This window comes from Salvelinus alpinus, chromosome 11 (genome assembly GCF_045679555.1).
Source record: "Salvelinus alpinus chromosome 11, SLU_Salpinus.1, whole genome shotgun sequence".
NCBI classification, from domain to species: Eukaryota; Metazoa; Chordata; class Actinopteri; order Salmoniformes; family Salmonidae; genus Salvelinus; species Salvelinus alpinus.
In genome coordinates, this window is record NC_092096.1 from 33,984,745 (window position 1) to 34,001,731 (window position 16,987).

Consider the following 16,987-nt stretch of genomic DNA (forward strand, 5'->3'; position numbering starts at 1 on the left):
TAATTTTAATCTAGTGAATACACACGGAGTAATCATGGAAATAGGAGAAATGGAAGGATTTATTTAATTTCATGGCTTTTTAAATTAGCTGCTGCCTTTCATTAGTTCATAATCTCTTTTTTTAATAACAATCTAAGTATCAAAATCAGCCACCACTCAAATGTCTGTGCACAAACATAATGGAGACATTTGTGGACTGATATTTTAGGCTACATGTTCACTTTCAATGTGGCGTTTTCTAATCATAGACAGTTCTTGGAATTCACTTTTACGGGAAAATACCTTGATGTATATGAAGTAGCCTACTGCATAGTTAGACTGTAGCTTTAACCAAAACACATCGTATCAAATTCTGTACATTTTCATCGAAGAAAAGCAGAACATTATATATTTAGTTTTACAAACTGAAATACCTCAGTGGTCTGATACGCTGTACTTGAGAGGAATACACACTTGATGATCAAGTCTGTCAAATATTTGTACTTTTAAGATGTTTGTACAACTCTAAGAATGTGATAACTCTGTGTGTGCATGTTCGTGCACATGCGTGCCAGCTCATTTGTGGCTGTGTGTGTGTGTGTGGCTGTGTGTGTGTGTGTGTGTGTGTGTGTGTGGGTACTGTGAGGATGTTAATTATGCTTATTTCAGCATTAAACTGAGGCCTTATCTGATAAGCTGCTGGCTTCCTTTACGGAGGCAGGTTCCTGGTAGAGCAAGTCACACGACAGATAAGTGGGAACATTCATTCTGTGGTCAGCAAGACTTTCAGAAGATATAAACTTTATATTTCCTACTCTGGTTAGTTATTTTAAGAAACTGTTTATTCACAAGGCAAGAGATACGGAGAGAGGAACACAACCTCTATCCAAACCACATTAGACTAATTAACAAACTCATTTAAAAGCTGTGGAAATATTGATTGCCGTACATTTGGAGACAGAGGAAGAGAGGAGAGGGGAAGGAAAATGAATAAATAAAGTGTGGCAGGTGTGTGTAAATTGTTTGTTGGCGCAATGGAGAAATGTAAATTACAGTTCAATCAGAAGAGGGAGAGAGGGAAAGAGAGAAAGAGAGAGGGGGAAGAGAGTAGTGGAGGGCTCTGTGAATTCCCGTCTCCACGCTCAGTTGATATTTCACTGGGTAAGGATTGAGCGCTACGGGTGCATTTCACACCCTGAATGAGAGAGGCAATCTCGCTCAGCCGACTAGAACAATAATTAGAATGGAGATTAAATAAAAATAATTAGAAAAAGTTCATCTAGTTTTGATGTATTAATTATTCCGCCCCTGCTTTATTCCAAGTCTAATTATCTGCTTCAGTGAAAATGCCAAGATTTTCTGTGAGTCATAAAAAAAATGACATTCATGTAATTATGTCAGCAATTTGGGGGGAACTCAGCTAAGCAGAGCGTCAGCTTTCTTCTCCCCCCTCAGTTTAAAGTAAGTAACTTCTAACTACTTATAACTTATAACTTAATACAGTCACTTTCAAGGCATGGGGTATAAATAATAGAATGCAATGGGAGATTATTTACTTCTTTTAAATGAGGAGTGTCTCTCTCTCTCTCCTCTCTTCCAGCGAGAGTGGGGACCCATCCTAGGCAGGCATTCGCCTTTTCACTCACACACACCCGCCTCCCGCACACACACACACTACAATGAAAACAAGACCATTTTTTATCCATTCTTGGTCAGTAGATAATCATTTGCATATAAATGGAAATATTTATTGTGACATAAAAATAAGGAAGGGAGATGTAAGAAGTAATGTGCTCATTTTTCAAAAAACTTGCGGGGCCCGGAATGTGATATCTGTGTATTAAGAGTCAAGCAGTTTAAAAAATAAGAAGAATGAAATCTAAGAGCGAGAGAGAGAGAGAGAATGAAAAGAGGAGAGGAGGCAAGACCCTTTTAAGATGTTGACTACACAAATGGAGCCTCGGAAGAAGACAGCGTTCAGATGGAATATGAGAGATAGTTGTCTGTTGACATGTTGTGTACTTCTCCCCTCTCTCTCATTCTCTCTGCTGTATGCTCCGCCAGAGGCAGATCACTAAGGCAAAGGCTCTAAACTGAAATTACTTCACATCCTCTCTACCTGACTGACGCACTGACTGGAGGAAAGGCAATAAAGTAACCAAAACAAACACATAGAAAATATATCATTTGATAAAATAAAAGTGTTGATAAAAATAAATTCAACTGTAAAACGTACAAAAAAATCATAGCATACATGTATGGATTAGTATTTTTTGTCCATGTAAGGTTTCACCATTTTACTATTGTATTACAATACCATTGTATTTATTCATGCAGAAAGTTATTGGGCCAAACAACCAAGTTCCTATACCAAATATCAATATGACAAACAGACATGCACTTACTCACCAAGCACTCACACACATGATTCCGTCCTGTAGATTCATTTGATATTTTCCTCTTGTTACATGATGTATTTCTTTGCCTGATTCCCCTACCATCTTAACATGGACTATACTGTATGGTTGAATAACTACAGACCAGCTACGAAGCATATAGGCCTAATAACGGCTGAAGCTAAATTCCACCAATCATAGAGATAAGAAGCGGACCATCTGAGTCTGCTCATCCACCATAATGATTATATACATCCAGCAGGACACGCATGGTCATGGTACAGTACCTATGGATGTTAGCCTGTTAAAACGAACATGAATCAAAATGGGACTCTATGTACACACTGTAGATGTGCTTATGGATGAGTGAAATGCATGTTAGCCTTCGTGTAGATACAAAAGATAGAAAGGGGTGAAAGTATTCACACATATGACGTTATGTTACAGTGGCGGACATGTTAGCGTGAGTCTGCTCCATGGAAAGGGGATCACACCATCATGTATCATCTGTTTGTATCGCTCATGTGTAGAGTGTTACGACTGGATGTGGTCTGAAGCCGTTTCATGTTCCATTTCCTTTTAGATAGGGAACTGATAGACCATCTGTTCTCAGATTGGTATCATGATACTTGTTTTGATCATCACTGTAAGGATTGGTATCCTCCTGGCCAAGCCCCGGATGAGAGTATAAACTAGGCTTTGTAACAACAGAGACTCACAGGTTCACCAGTCTTAGTGAAGAGATAGGGCCTGAATAACCTACATTCACACTACACTCTGTAGAGCCTGAATAACCAATACATTTACACTACACTCTGTAGAGCCTGAATAACCAATACATTTACACTCTATAGAGCCTGAAGAAACAATACATTTACACTCTATAGAGCCTGAAGAAACAATACATTTACACTACACTCTGTAGAGCCTGAAGAACCAATACATTTACACTACACTCTGTAGAGCCTGAAGAACCAATAAATTTACACTACACTCTGTAGTTCCTGAAGAACCAATACATTTACACTACACTCTATAGAGCCTGAAGAACCAATACATTTACACTACACTCTGTAGAGCCTGAAGAACCAATAAATTTACACTACACTCTGTAGAGCCTGAAGAACCAATACATTTACACTACACTCTATAGAGCCTGAAGAACCAATACATTTACACTACACTCTATAGAGCCTGAAGAACCAATACATTTACACTACACTCTGTAGAGCCTGAAGAACCAATAAATTTACACTACACTCTGTAGTTCCTGAAGAACCAATAAATTTACACTACACTCTGTAGAGCCTGAAGAACCAATACATTTACACTACACTCTATAGAGCCTGAAGAACCAATACATTTACACTACACTCTATAGAGCCTGAAGAACCAATACATTTACACTACACTCTGTAGAGCCTGAAGAACCAATAAATTTACACTACACTCTGTAGTTCCTGAAGAACCAATACATTTACACTACACTCTATAGAGCCTGAAGAACCAATACATTTACACTACACTCTGTAGAGCCTGAAGAACCAATACATTTACACTACACTCTGTAGAGCCTGAAGAACCAATACATTTACACAACACTCTGTAGTTCCTGAAGAACCAATACATTTACACTACACTCTATAGAGCCTGAAGAACCAATACATTTACACTACACTGTAGAGCCTGAAGAACCAATACATGTACACTACACTCTGTAGAGCCTGAAGAACCAATACATTTACACTCTATAGAGCCTGAAGAACCAATACATTTACACTACACTCTGTAGAGCCTGAAGAACCAATACATTTACACTATACTCTGTAGAGCCTGAAGAACCAATACATTTACACTCTATAGAGCCTGAAGAAACAATACATTTACACTCTATAGAGCCTGAAGAACCAATACATTTACACTCTATAGAGCCTGAAGAACCAATACATTTACACTACACTCTGTAGAGCCTGAAGAACCAATACATGTACACTCTGTAGAGCCTGAAGAACCAATACATTTACACTACACTCTGTAGAGCCTGAAGAACCAATACATTTACACTACACTCTGTAGAGCCTGAAGAACCAAGACATTTACACTACACTCTGTAGAGCCTGAAGAACCAATACATTTACACTACACTCTGTAGAGCCTGAAGAACCAATACATTTACACTACACTCTGTAGAGCCTGAAGAACCAATACATATACACTACACTCTATAGAGCCTGAAGAAACAATACATTTACACTACACTCTGTAGAGCCTGAAGAACCAATACATTTACACTACACTCTGTAGAGCCTGAAGAACCAATACATGTACACTCTGTAGAGCCTGAAGAACCAATACATTTACACTACACTCTGTAGAGCCTGAAGAACCAATACATTTACACTAGACTCTGTAGAGCCTGAAGAACCAATACATGTACACTCTGTAGAGCCTGAAGAACCAATACATGTACACTCTGTAGAGCCTGAAGAACCAATACACTACACTCTGTAGAGCCTGAAGAACCAATACATTTACACTACACTCTGTAGAGCCTGAAGAACCAATACATGTACACTCTGTAGAGCCTGAAGAACCAATACATTTACACTACACTCTGTAGAGCCTGAAGAACCAATACATTTACACTACACTCTATAGAGCCTGAAGAACCAATACATTTACACTACACTCTGTAGAGCCTGAAGAACCAATACATGTACACTCTGTAGAGCCTGAAGACCCAATACATTTACACTACACTCTGTAGAGCCTGAAGAACCAATACATTTACACTACACTCTGTAGAGCCTGAAGAACCAATACATTTACACTACACTCTGTAGAGCCTGAAGAACCAATACATGTACACTCTGTAGAGCCTGAAGAACCAATACATTTACACTACACTCTGTAGAGCCTGAAAAACCAATACATTTACACTACACTCTGTAGAGCCTGAAGAACCAATACATTTACACTACACTCTGTAGAGCCTGAAGAACCAATACATTTACACTACACTCTGTAGAGCCTGAAGAACCAATACATTTACACTACACTCCATAGAGCCTGAAGAACCAATACATTTACACTACACTCTGTAGAGCCTGAAGAACCAATACATTTACACTACACTCTGTAGAGCCTGAAGAACCAATACATTTACACTACACTCTATAGAGCCTGAAGAACCATTACATTTACACTACACTCTGTAGAGCCTGAAGAACCAATACATTTACACTACACTCTATAGAGCCCGAAGAAACAATACATTTACACTACACTCTGTAGAGCCTGAAGAACCAATACATTTACACTACACTCTGTAGAGCCTGAAGAACCAATACATTTACACTACACTCTGTAGAGCCTGAAGAACCAAAACATTTACACTACACTCTGTAGAGCCTGAAGAACCAAGACATTTACACTACACTCTGTAGAGCCTGAAGAACCAATACATGTACACTCTGTAGAGCCTGAAGAACCAATACATTTACACTAAACTCTGTAGAGCCTGAATAACCAATACATTTACACTACACTCTATAGAGCCTGAAGAACCAATACATTTACACTACACTCTGTAGAGCCTGAAGAACCAATACATGTACACTCTGTAGAGCCTGAAGAACCAATACATTTACACTACACTCTGTAGAGCCTGAAGAACCAATACATTTACACTACACTCTGTAGAGCCTGAAGAACCAATACATTTACACTACACTCTGTAGAGCCTGAAGAACCAATACATTTACACTACACTCTGTAGAGCCTGAAGAACCAATACATTTACACTACACTCTATAGAGCCTGAAGAACCAATACATTTACACTACACTCTGTAGAGCCTGAAGAAACAATACATTTACACTACACTCTGTAGAGCCTGAAGAACCAATACATTTACACTACACTCTATAGAGCCTGAAGAACCAATACATTTACACTACACTCTGTAGAGCCTGAAGAACCAATACATTTACACTACACTTTGTAGAGCCTGAAGAACCAATACATTTACACTACACTCTGTAGAGCCTGAAGAACCAATACATTTACACTACACTCTGTAGAGCCTGAAGAACCAATACATTTACACTACACTCTATAGAGCCTGAAGAACCAATACATTTACACTACACTCTGTAGAGCCTGAAGAACCAATACATTTACACTACACTCTATAGAGCCTGAAGAACCAATACATTTACACTACACTCTGTAGAGCCTGAAGAACCAATACATTTACACTACACTCTGTAGAGCCTGAAGAACCAATACATTTACACTCTATAGAGCCTGAAGAACCAATACATTTACACTACACTCTGTAGAGCCTGAAGAACCAATACATTTACACTACACTCTGTAGAGCCTGAAGAACCAATACATTTACACTACACTCTACAGAGCCTGCAGAAGGAATACATTTACACTACACTCTATAGAGCCTGAAGAACCAATACATTTACACTACACTCTGAAGAGCCTGAAGAACCAATACATTTACACTACACTCTATAGAGCCTGAAGAACCAATACATTTACACTACACTCTGTAGAGCCTGAAGAACCAATACATGTACACTACACTCTGTAGAGCCTGAAGAACCAATACATTTACACTACACTCTGTAGAGCCTGAAGAACCAATACATTTACACTCTATAGAGCCTGAAGAACCAATACATTTACACTACACTCTGTAGAGCCTGAAGAACCAATACATTTACACTACACTCTGTAGAGCCTGAGGAACCAATACATTTACACTACACTCCATAGAGCCTGAAGAACCAATACATTTACACTACACTCTGTAGAGCCTGAAGAAACAATACATTTACACTACACTCTGTAGAGCCTGAAGAACCAATACATTTACACTACACTCTGTAGAGCCTGAAGAACCAATACATGTACACTCTGTAGAGCCTGAAGAACCAATACATTTACACTACACTCTGTAGAGCCTGAAGAACCAATACATTTACACTAGACTCTACAGAGCCTGCAGAAACAATACATTTACACTACACTCTGTAGAGCCTGAAGAACCAATACATTTACACTAAACTCTGTAGAGCCTGAAGAAAAAATACATTTACACTACACTCTGTAGAGCCTGAAGAACCAATACATTTACACTACACTCTATAGAGCCTGAAGAACCAATACATTTACACTACACTCTGTAGAGCCTGAAGAACCAATACATTTACACTACACTCTGTAGAGCCTGAAGAACCAATACATTTACACTACACTCTGTAGAGCCTGAAGAACCAATACATTTACACTACACTCTGTGGAGCCTGAAGAACCAATACATTTACACTACACTCCATAGAGCCTGAAGAACCAATACATTTACACTACACTCTGTAGAGCCTGAAGAAACAATACATTTACACTACACTCCGTAGAGCCTGAAGAACCAATACATTTACACTACACTCTGTAGAGCCTGAAGAAACAATACATTTACACTACACTCTGTAGAGCCTGAAGAACCAATACATTTACACTACACTCTGTAGAGCCTGAAGAACCAAGACATTTACACTACACTCTGTAGAGCCTGAAGAACCAATACATTTACACTACACTCTGTAGAGCCTGAAGAAACAATACATGTACACTCTGTAGAGCCTGAAGAACCAATACATTTACACTACACTCCATAGAGCCTGAAGAACCAATACATTTACACTACACTCTGTAGAGCCTGAAGAAACAATACATTTACACTACACTCTGTAGAGCCTGAAGAAACAATACATTTACACTACACTCTGTAGAGCCTGAAGAACCAATACATTTACACTACACTCTGTAGAGCCTGAAGAAACAATACATTTACACTACACTCTGTAGAGCCTGAAGAACCAATACATTTACACTACACTCTGTAGAGCCTGAAGAAACAATACATTTACACTCTATAGAGCCTGAAGAACCAAGACATTTACACTACACTCTGTAGAGCCTGAAGAACCAATACATTTACACTACACTCTGTAGAGCCTGAAGAACCAATACATGTACACTCTGTAGAGCCTGAAGAACCAATACATTTAAACTACACTCTATAGAGCCTGAAGAACCAATACATTTACACTACACTCTGTAGAGCCTGAAGAACCAATACATTTACACTACACTCTGTAGAGCCTGAAGAACCAATACATTTACACTCTATAGAGCCTGAAGAACCAATACATTTACACTACACTCTGTAGAGCCTGAAGAAACAATACATTTACACTACACTCTATAGAGCCTGAAGAACCAATACATTTACACTACACTCTGTAGAGCCTGAAGAACCAATACATTTACACTACACTCTGTAGAGCCTGAAGAACCAATACATTTACACTACACTCTGTAGAGCCTGAAGAACCAATACATGTACACTCTGTAGAGCCTGAAGAACCAATACATTTACACTACACTCTGTAGAGCCTGAAGAACCAATACATTTACACTACACTCTGTAGAGCCTGAAGAACCAATACATTTACACTACACTCTGTAGAGCCTGAAGAACCAATACATTTACACTACACTCTGTAGAGCCTGAAGAACCAATACATTTACACTACACTCTGTAGAGCCTGAAGAACCAATACATTTACACTACACTCTGTAGAGCCTGAAGAACCAAAACATTTACACTACACTCCATAGAGCCTGAAGAACCAATACATTTACACTACACTCTGTAGAGCCTGAAGAAACAATACATTTACACTACACTCTGTAGAGCCTGAAGAACCAAAACATTTACACTACACTCCATAGAGCCTGAAGAACCAATACATTTACACTACACTCTGTAGAGCCTGAAGAAACAATACATTTACACTACACTCTGTAGAGCCTGAAGAACTAATACATTTACACTCTGTAGAGGCTGAAGAAACAATACATTTACACTACACTCTGTAGAGCCTGAAGAACCATTACATTTACACTACACTCTGTAGAGCCTGAAGAACCAATACATGTACACTCTGTAGAGCCTGAAGAACCAATACATTTACACTCTGTAGAGCCTGAAGAACCAAGACATTTACACTACACTCTATAGAGCCTGAAGAACCAATACATTTACACTACACTCTGTAGAGCCTGAAGAAACAATACATTTACACTACACTCTGTAGAGCCTGAAGAACCAATACATTTACACTACACTCTGTAGAGCCTGAAGAACCAATACATTTACACTCTATAGAGCCTGAACAACCAATACATTTACACTACACTCTGTAGAGCCTGAAGAACCAATACATGTACACTCTATAGAGCCTGAAGAACCAATACATTTACACTAGACTCTATAGAGCCTGAAGAACCAATACATTTACACTCTATAGAGCCTGAAGAACCAAGACATTTACACTCTATCGAGCCTGAAGAACCAAGACATTTACACTCTATCGAGCCTGAAGAACCAAGACATTTACACTACACTCTGTAGAGCCTGCAGAAGGAATACATTTACACTACACTCTGTAGAGCCTGAAGAAACAATACATTTACACTCTATCGAGCCTGAAGAACCAATACATTTACACTACACTCTGTAGAGCCTGAAGAAACAATACATTTACACTACACTCTGTAGAGCCTGAAGAAACAATACATTTACGCTACACTCTATAGAGCCCGAAGAACCAATACATTTACACTATTTTCTATATCCCCGAAGAAGCAATACATTTACACTATTTTCCATAGAGCCTGAAGAAGCAATACATTTACACTCTATATTTAACGGCAGTCTAGCTCTTCCTCCTCCTCCTCCGAGAGGCGAGAAGGATCGGAGGACCAATGTGCAGCGTGGTAAGTTTCCATGATTTAATATACACGAATACAAGACACTATACAAAACAACAAACAAACTAACCGTCACAGTCCCGTGTGGCACAAACACTGACACAGGAAACAACCACCCACAAAATCCCCAACACAAAACAAGCCACCTATATATGATTCTCAATCAGGGACAACGATTGACAGCTGCCTCTGATTGAGAACCATATTAGGCCGAACACAGAAACAGACAAACTAGATACACAACATAGAATGCCCACCCAGCTCATGTCCTGACCAACACTAAAACAACCAAAGCACATAAGCACTATGGTCAGGACGTGACACTATAGTGCCTGAATAACCAATACATTTACACTACACACTGTAGTTCCTGAAGAAGCAATACATTTACACTATATTCTATAGAGCCTGAAGAAGCAATACATTTACACTATTTTCTATATCCCTGAAGAAGCAATACATTTACACTACACTCTGTAGAGCATGAAGAACCAATACATTTAAACTCTATAGTGCCTGAATAACCAATACATTTACACTCTATAGAGCCTGAAGAACCAAGACATTTACACTACACTCTATAGAGCCTGAAGAACCAATACATTTACACTCTATAGAGCCTGAAGAACCAATACATTTACACTCTATAGAGCCTGAAGAACCAAGACATTTACACTACACTCTGTAGAGCCTGAAGAACCAATACATTTACACTACACTCTGTAGAGCCTGAAGAACCAATACATTTACACTACACTCTGTAGAGCCTGAAGAACCAATACATTTACACTACACTCTGTAGAGCCTGAAGAACCAAGACATTTACACTACACTCTGTAGAGCCTGAAGAACCAATACATTTACACTACACTCTGTAGAGCCTGAAGAACCAATACATTTACACTACACTCTGTAGAGCCTGAAGAACCAATACATTTACACTACACTCCATAGAGCCTGAAGAACCAATACATTTACACTACACTCTGTAGAGCCTGAAGAACCAATACATTTACACTACACTCTGTAGAGCCTGAAGAACCAATACATTTACACTACACTCTGTAGAGCCTGAAGAACCAATACATTTACACTACACTCCATAGAGCCTGAAGAACCAATACATTTACACTACACTCTGTAGAGCCTGAAGAACCAATACATTTACACTACACTCCATAGAGCCTGAAGAACCAATACATTTACACTACACTCTGTAGAGCCTGAGGAACCAATACATTTACACTACACTCCATAGAGCCTGAAGAACCAATACATTTACACTACACTCTGTAGAGCCTGAAGAACCAATACATTTACACTACACTCTGTAGAGCCTGAAGAACCAATACATTTACACTACACTCTGTAGAGCCTGAAGAACCAATACATGTACACTCTGTAGAGCCTGAGGAACCAATACATTTACACTACACTCTGTAGAGCCTGAAGAACCAATACATTTACACTACACTCCATAGAGCCTGAAGAACCAATACATTTACACTACACTCTGTAGAGCCTGAAGAACCAATACATTTACACTACACTCTATAGAGCCTGAAGAACCAATACATTTACACTACACTCTGTAGAGCCTGAAGAACCAATACATTTACACTACACTCTGTAGAGCCTGAAGAACCAATACATTTACACTACACTCTGTAGAGCCTGAAGAACCAATACATTTACACTACACTCTATAGAGCCTGAAGAACCAATACATTTACACTACACTCTGTAGAGCCTGAATAACCAATACATTTACACTACACTCTGTAGAGCCTGAAGAACCAATACATTTACACTACACTCTATAGAGCCTGAAGAACCAATACATTTACACTACACTCTGTAGAGCCTGAAGAACCAATACATTTACACTACACTCTGTAGAGCCTGAAGAACCAATACATTTACACTACACTCTGTAGAGCCTGAAGAACCAATACATTTACACTACACTCTGTAGAGCCTGAAGAAGCAATACATTTACACTATTTTCTATATCCCTGAAGAAGCAATACATTTACACTACACTCTGTAGAGCATGAAGAACCAATACATTTAAACTCTATAGTGCCTGAATAACCAAAACATTTACACTCTATAGAGCCTGAAGAACCAAGACATTTACACTACACTCTATAGAGCCTGAAGAACCAATACATTTACACTCTATAGAGCCTGAAGAACCAATACATTTACACTCTATAGAGCCTGAAGAACCAAGACATTTACACTACACTCTGTAGAGCCTGAAGAACCAATACATTTACACTACACTCTGTAGAGCCTGAAGAACCAATACATTTACACTACACTCTGTAGAGCCTGAAGAACCAATACATTTACACTACACTCTGTAGAGCCTGAAGAACCAAGACATTTACACTACACTCTGTAGAGCCTGAAGAACCAATACATTTACACTACACTCTGTAGAGCCTGAAGAACCAATACATTTACACTACACTCTGTAGAGCCTGAAGAACCAATACATTTACACTACACTCTATAGAGCCTGAAGAACCAATAAATTTACACTACACTCTGTAGAGCCTGAAGAACCAATACATTTACACTACACTCTGTAGAGCCTGAAGAACCAATACATGTACACTCTGTAGAGCCTGAAGAACCAATACATTTACACTACACTCTGTAGAGCCTGAAGAACCAATACATTTACACTACACTCCATAGAGCCTGAAGAACCAATACATTTACACTACACTCTGTAGAGCCTGAAGAACCAATACATTTACACTACACTCTGTAGAGCCTGAAGAACCAATACATTTACACTACACTCTGTAGAGCCTGAAGAACCAATACATTTACACTACACTCCATAGAGCCTGAAGAACCAATACATTTACACTACACTCTGTAGAGCCTGAAGAACCAATACATTTACACTACACTCCATAGAGCCTGAAGAACCAATACATTTACACTACACTCTGTAGAGCCTGAGGAACCAATACATTTACACTACACTCCATAGAGCCTGAAGAACCAATACATTTACACTACACTCTGTAGAGCCTGAAGAACCAATACATTTACACTACACTCTGTAGAGCCTGAAGAACCAATACATTTACACTACACTCTGTAGAGCCTGAAGAACCAATACATGTACACTCTGTAGAGCCTGAAGAACCAATACATTTACACTACACTCTGTAGAGCCTGAAGAACCAATACATTTACACTACACTCCATAGAGCCTGAAGAACCAATACATTTACACTACACTCTGTAGAGCCTGAAGAACCAATACATTTACACTACACTCTATAGAGCCTGAAGAACCAATACATTTACACTACACTCTATAGAGCCTGAAGAACCAATACATTTACACTCTATAGAGCCTGAAGAACCAATACATTTACACTACACTCTGTAGAGCCTGAAGAACCAATACATTTACACTACACTCTGTAGAGCCTGAAGAACCAATACATTTACACTACACTCTATAGAGCCTGAAGAACCAATACATTTACACTACACTCTGTAGAGCCTGAATAACCAATACATTTACACTACACTCTGTAGAGCCTGAAGAACCAATACATTTACACTACACTCTATAGAGCCTGAAGAACCAATACATTTACACTACACTCTGTAGAGCCTGAAGAACCAATACATTTACACTACACTCTGTAGAGCCTGAAGAACCAATACATTTACACTACACTCTGTAGAGCCTGAAGAACCAATACATTTACACTACACTCTGTAGAGCCTGAAGAACCAATATATTTACACTACACTCCATAGAGCCTGAAGAACCAATACATTTACACTACACTCTGTAGAGCCTGAAGAACCAATACATTTACACTACACTCCATAGAGCCTGAAGAACCAATACATTTACACTACACTCTGTAGAGCCTGAGGAACCAATACATTTACACTACACTCCATAGAGCCTGAAGAACCAATACATTTACACTACACTCTGTAGAGCCTGAAGAACCAATACATTTACACTACACTCTGTAGAGCCTGAAGAACCAATACATTTACACTACACTCTGTAGAGCCTGAAGAACCAATACATGTACACTCTGTAGAGCCTGAAGAGCCAATACATTTACACTACACTCTGTAGAGCCTGAAGAACCAATACATTTACACTACACTCTGTAGAGCCTGAAGAACCAATACATTTACACTACACTCTGTAGAGCCTGAAGAACCAATACATTTACACTACACTCTGTAGAGCCTGAAGAACCAATACATTTACACTACACTCTGTAGAGCCTGAAGAACCAATACATTTACACTACACTCTGTAGAGCCTGAAGAACCAAAACATTTACACTACACTCCATAGAGCCAGAAGAACCAATACATTTACACTACACTCTGTAGAGCCTGAAGAAACAATACATTTACACTACACTCTGTAGAGCCTGAAGAACCAAAACATTTACACTACACTCCATAGAGCCTGAAGAACCAATACATTTACACTACACTCTGTAGAGCCTGAAGAAACAATACATTTACACTACACTCTGTAGAGCCTGAAGAACTAATACATTTACACTCTGTAGAGCCTGAAGAAACAATACATTTACACTACACTCTGTAGAGCCTGAAGAACCAATACATTTACACTACACTCTGTAGAGCCTGAAGAACCAATACATGTACACTCTGTAGAGCCTGAAGAACCAATACATTTACACTCTGTAGAGCCTGAAGAACCAAGACATTTACACTACACTCTATAGAGCCTGAAGAACCAATACATTTACACTACACTCTGTAGAGCCTGAAGAAACAATACATTTACACTACACTCTGTAGAGCCTGAAGAACCAATACATTTACACTACACTCTGTAGAGCCTGAAGAACCAATACATTTACACTCTATAGAGCCTGAACAACCAATACATTTACACTACACTCTGTAGAGCCTGAAGAACCAATACATGTACACTCTATAGAGCCTGAAGAACCAATACATTTACACTAGACTCTATAGAGCCTGAAGAACCAATACATTTACACTCTATAGAGCCTGAAGAACCAAGACATTTACACTCTATCGAGCCTGAAGAACCAAGACATTTACACTCTATCGAGCCTGAAGAACCAAGACATTTACACTACACTCTGTAGAGCCTGCAGAAGGAATACATTTACACTACACTCTGTAGAGCCTGAAGAAACAATACATTTACACTCTATCGAGCCTGAAGAACCAATACATTTACACTACACTCTGTAGAGCCTGAAGAAACAATACATTTACACTACACTCTGTAGAGCCTGAAGAAACAATACATTTACGCTACACTCTATAGAGCCCGAAGAACCAATACATTTACACTATTTTCTATATCCCCGAAGAAGCAATACATTTACACTATTTTCCATAGAGCCTGAAGAAGCAATACATTTACACTCTATATTTAACGGCAGTCTAGCTCTTCCTCCTCCTCCTCCGAGAGGCGAGAAGGATCGGAGGACCAATGTGCAGCGTGGTAAGTTTCCATGATTTAATATACACGAATACAAGACACTATACAAAACAACAAACAAACTAACCGTCACAGTCCCGTGTGGCACAAACACTGACACAGGAAACAACCACCCACAAAATCCCCAACACAAAACAAGCCACCTATATATGATTCTCAATCAGGGACAACGATTGACAGCTGCCTCTGATTGAGAACCATATTAGGCCGAACACAGAAACAGACAAACTAGATACACAACATAGAATGCCCACCCAGCTCATGTCCTGACCAACACTAAAACAACCAAAGCACATAAGCACTATGGTCAGGACGTGACACTATAGTGCCTGAATAACCAATACATTTACACTACACACTGTAGTTCCTGAAGAAGCAATACATTTACACTATATTCTATAGAGCCTGAAGAAGCAATACATTTACACTATTTTCTATATCCCTGAAGAAGCAATACATTTACACTACACTCTGTAGAGCATGAAGAACCAATACATTTAAACTCTATAGTGCCTGAATAACCAATACATTTACACTCTATAGAGCCTGAAGAACCAAGACATTTACACTACACTCTATAGAGCCTGAAGAACCAATACATTTACACTCTATAGAGCCTGAAGAACCAATACATTTACACTCTATAGAGCCTGAAGAACCAAGACATTTACACTACACTCTGTAGAGCCTGAAGAACCAATACATTTACACTACACTCTGTAGAGCCTGAAGAACCAATACATTTACACTACACTCTGTAGAGCCTGAAGAACCAATACATTTACACTACACTCTGTAGAGCCTGAAGAACCAAGACATTTACACTACACTCTGTAGAGCCTGAAGAACCAATACATTTACACTACACTCTGTAGAGCCTGAAGAACCAATACATTTACACTACACTCTGTAGAGCCTGAAGAACCAATACATTTACACTACACTCTATAGAGCCTGAAGAACCAATACATTTACACTACACTCTGTAGAGCCTGAAGAACCAATACATTTACACTACACTCTGTAGAGCCTGAAGAACCAATACATGTACACTCTGTAGAGCCTGAAGAACCAATACATTTACACTACACTCTGTGGAGCCTGAAGAACCAATACATTTACACTACACTCCATAGAGCCTGAAGAACCAATACATTTACACTACACTCTGTAGAGCCTGAAGAACCAATACATTTACACTACACTCTGTAGAGCCTGAAGATCCAATACA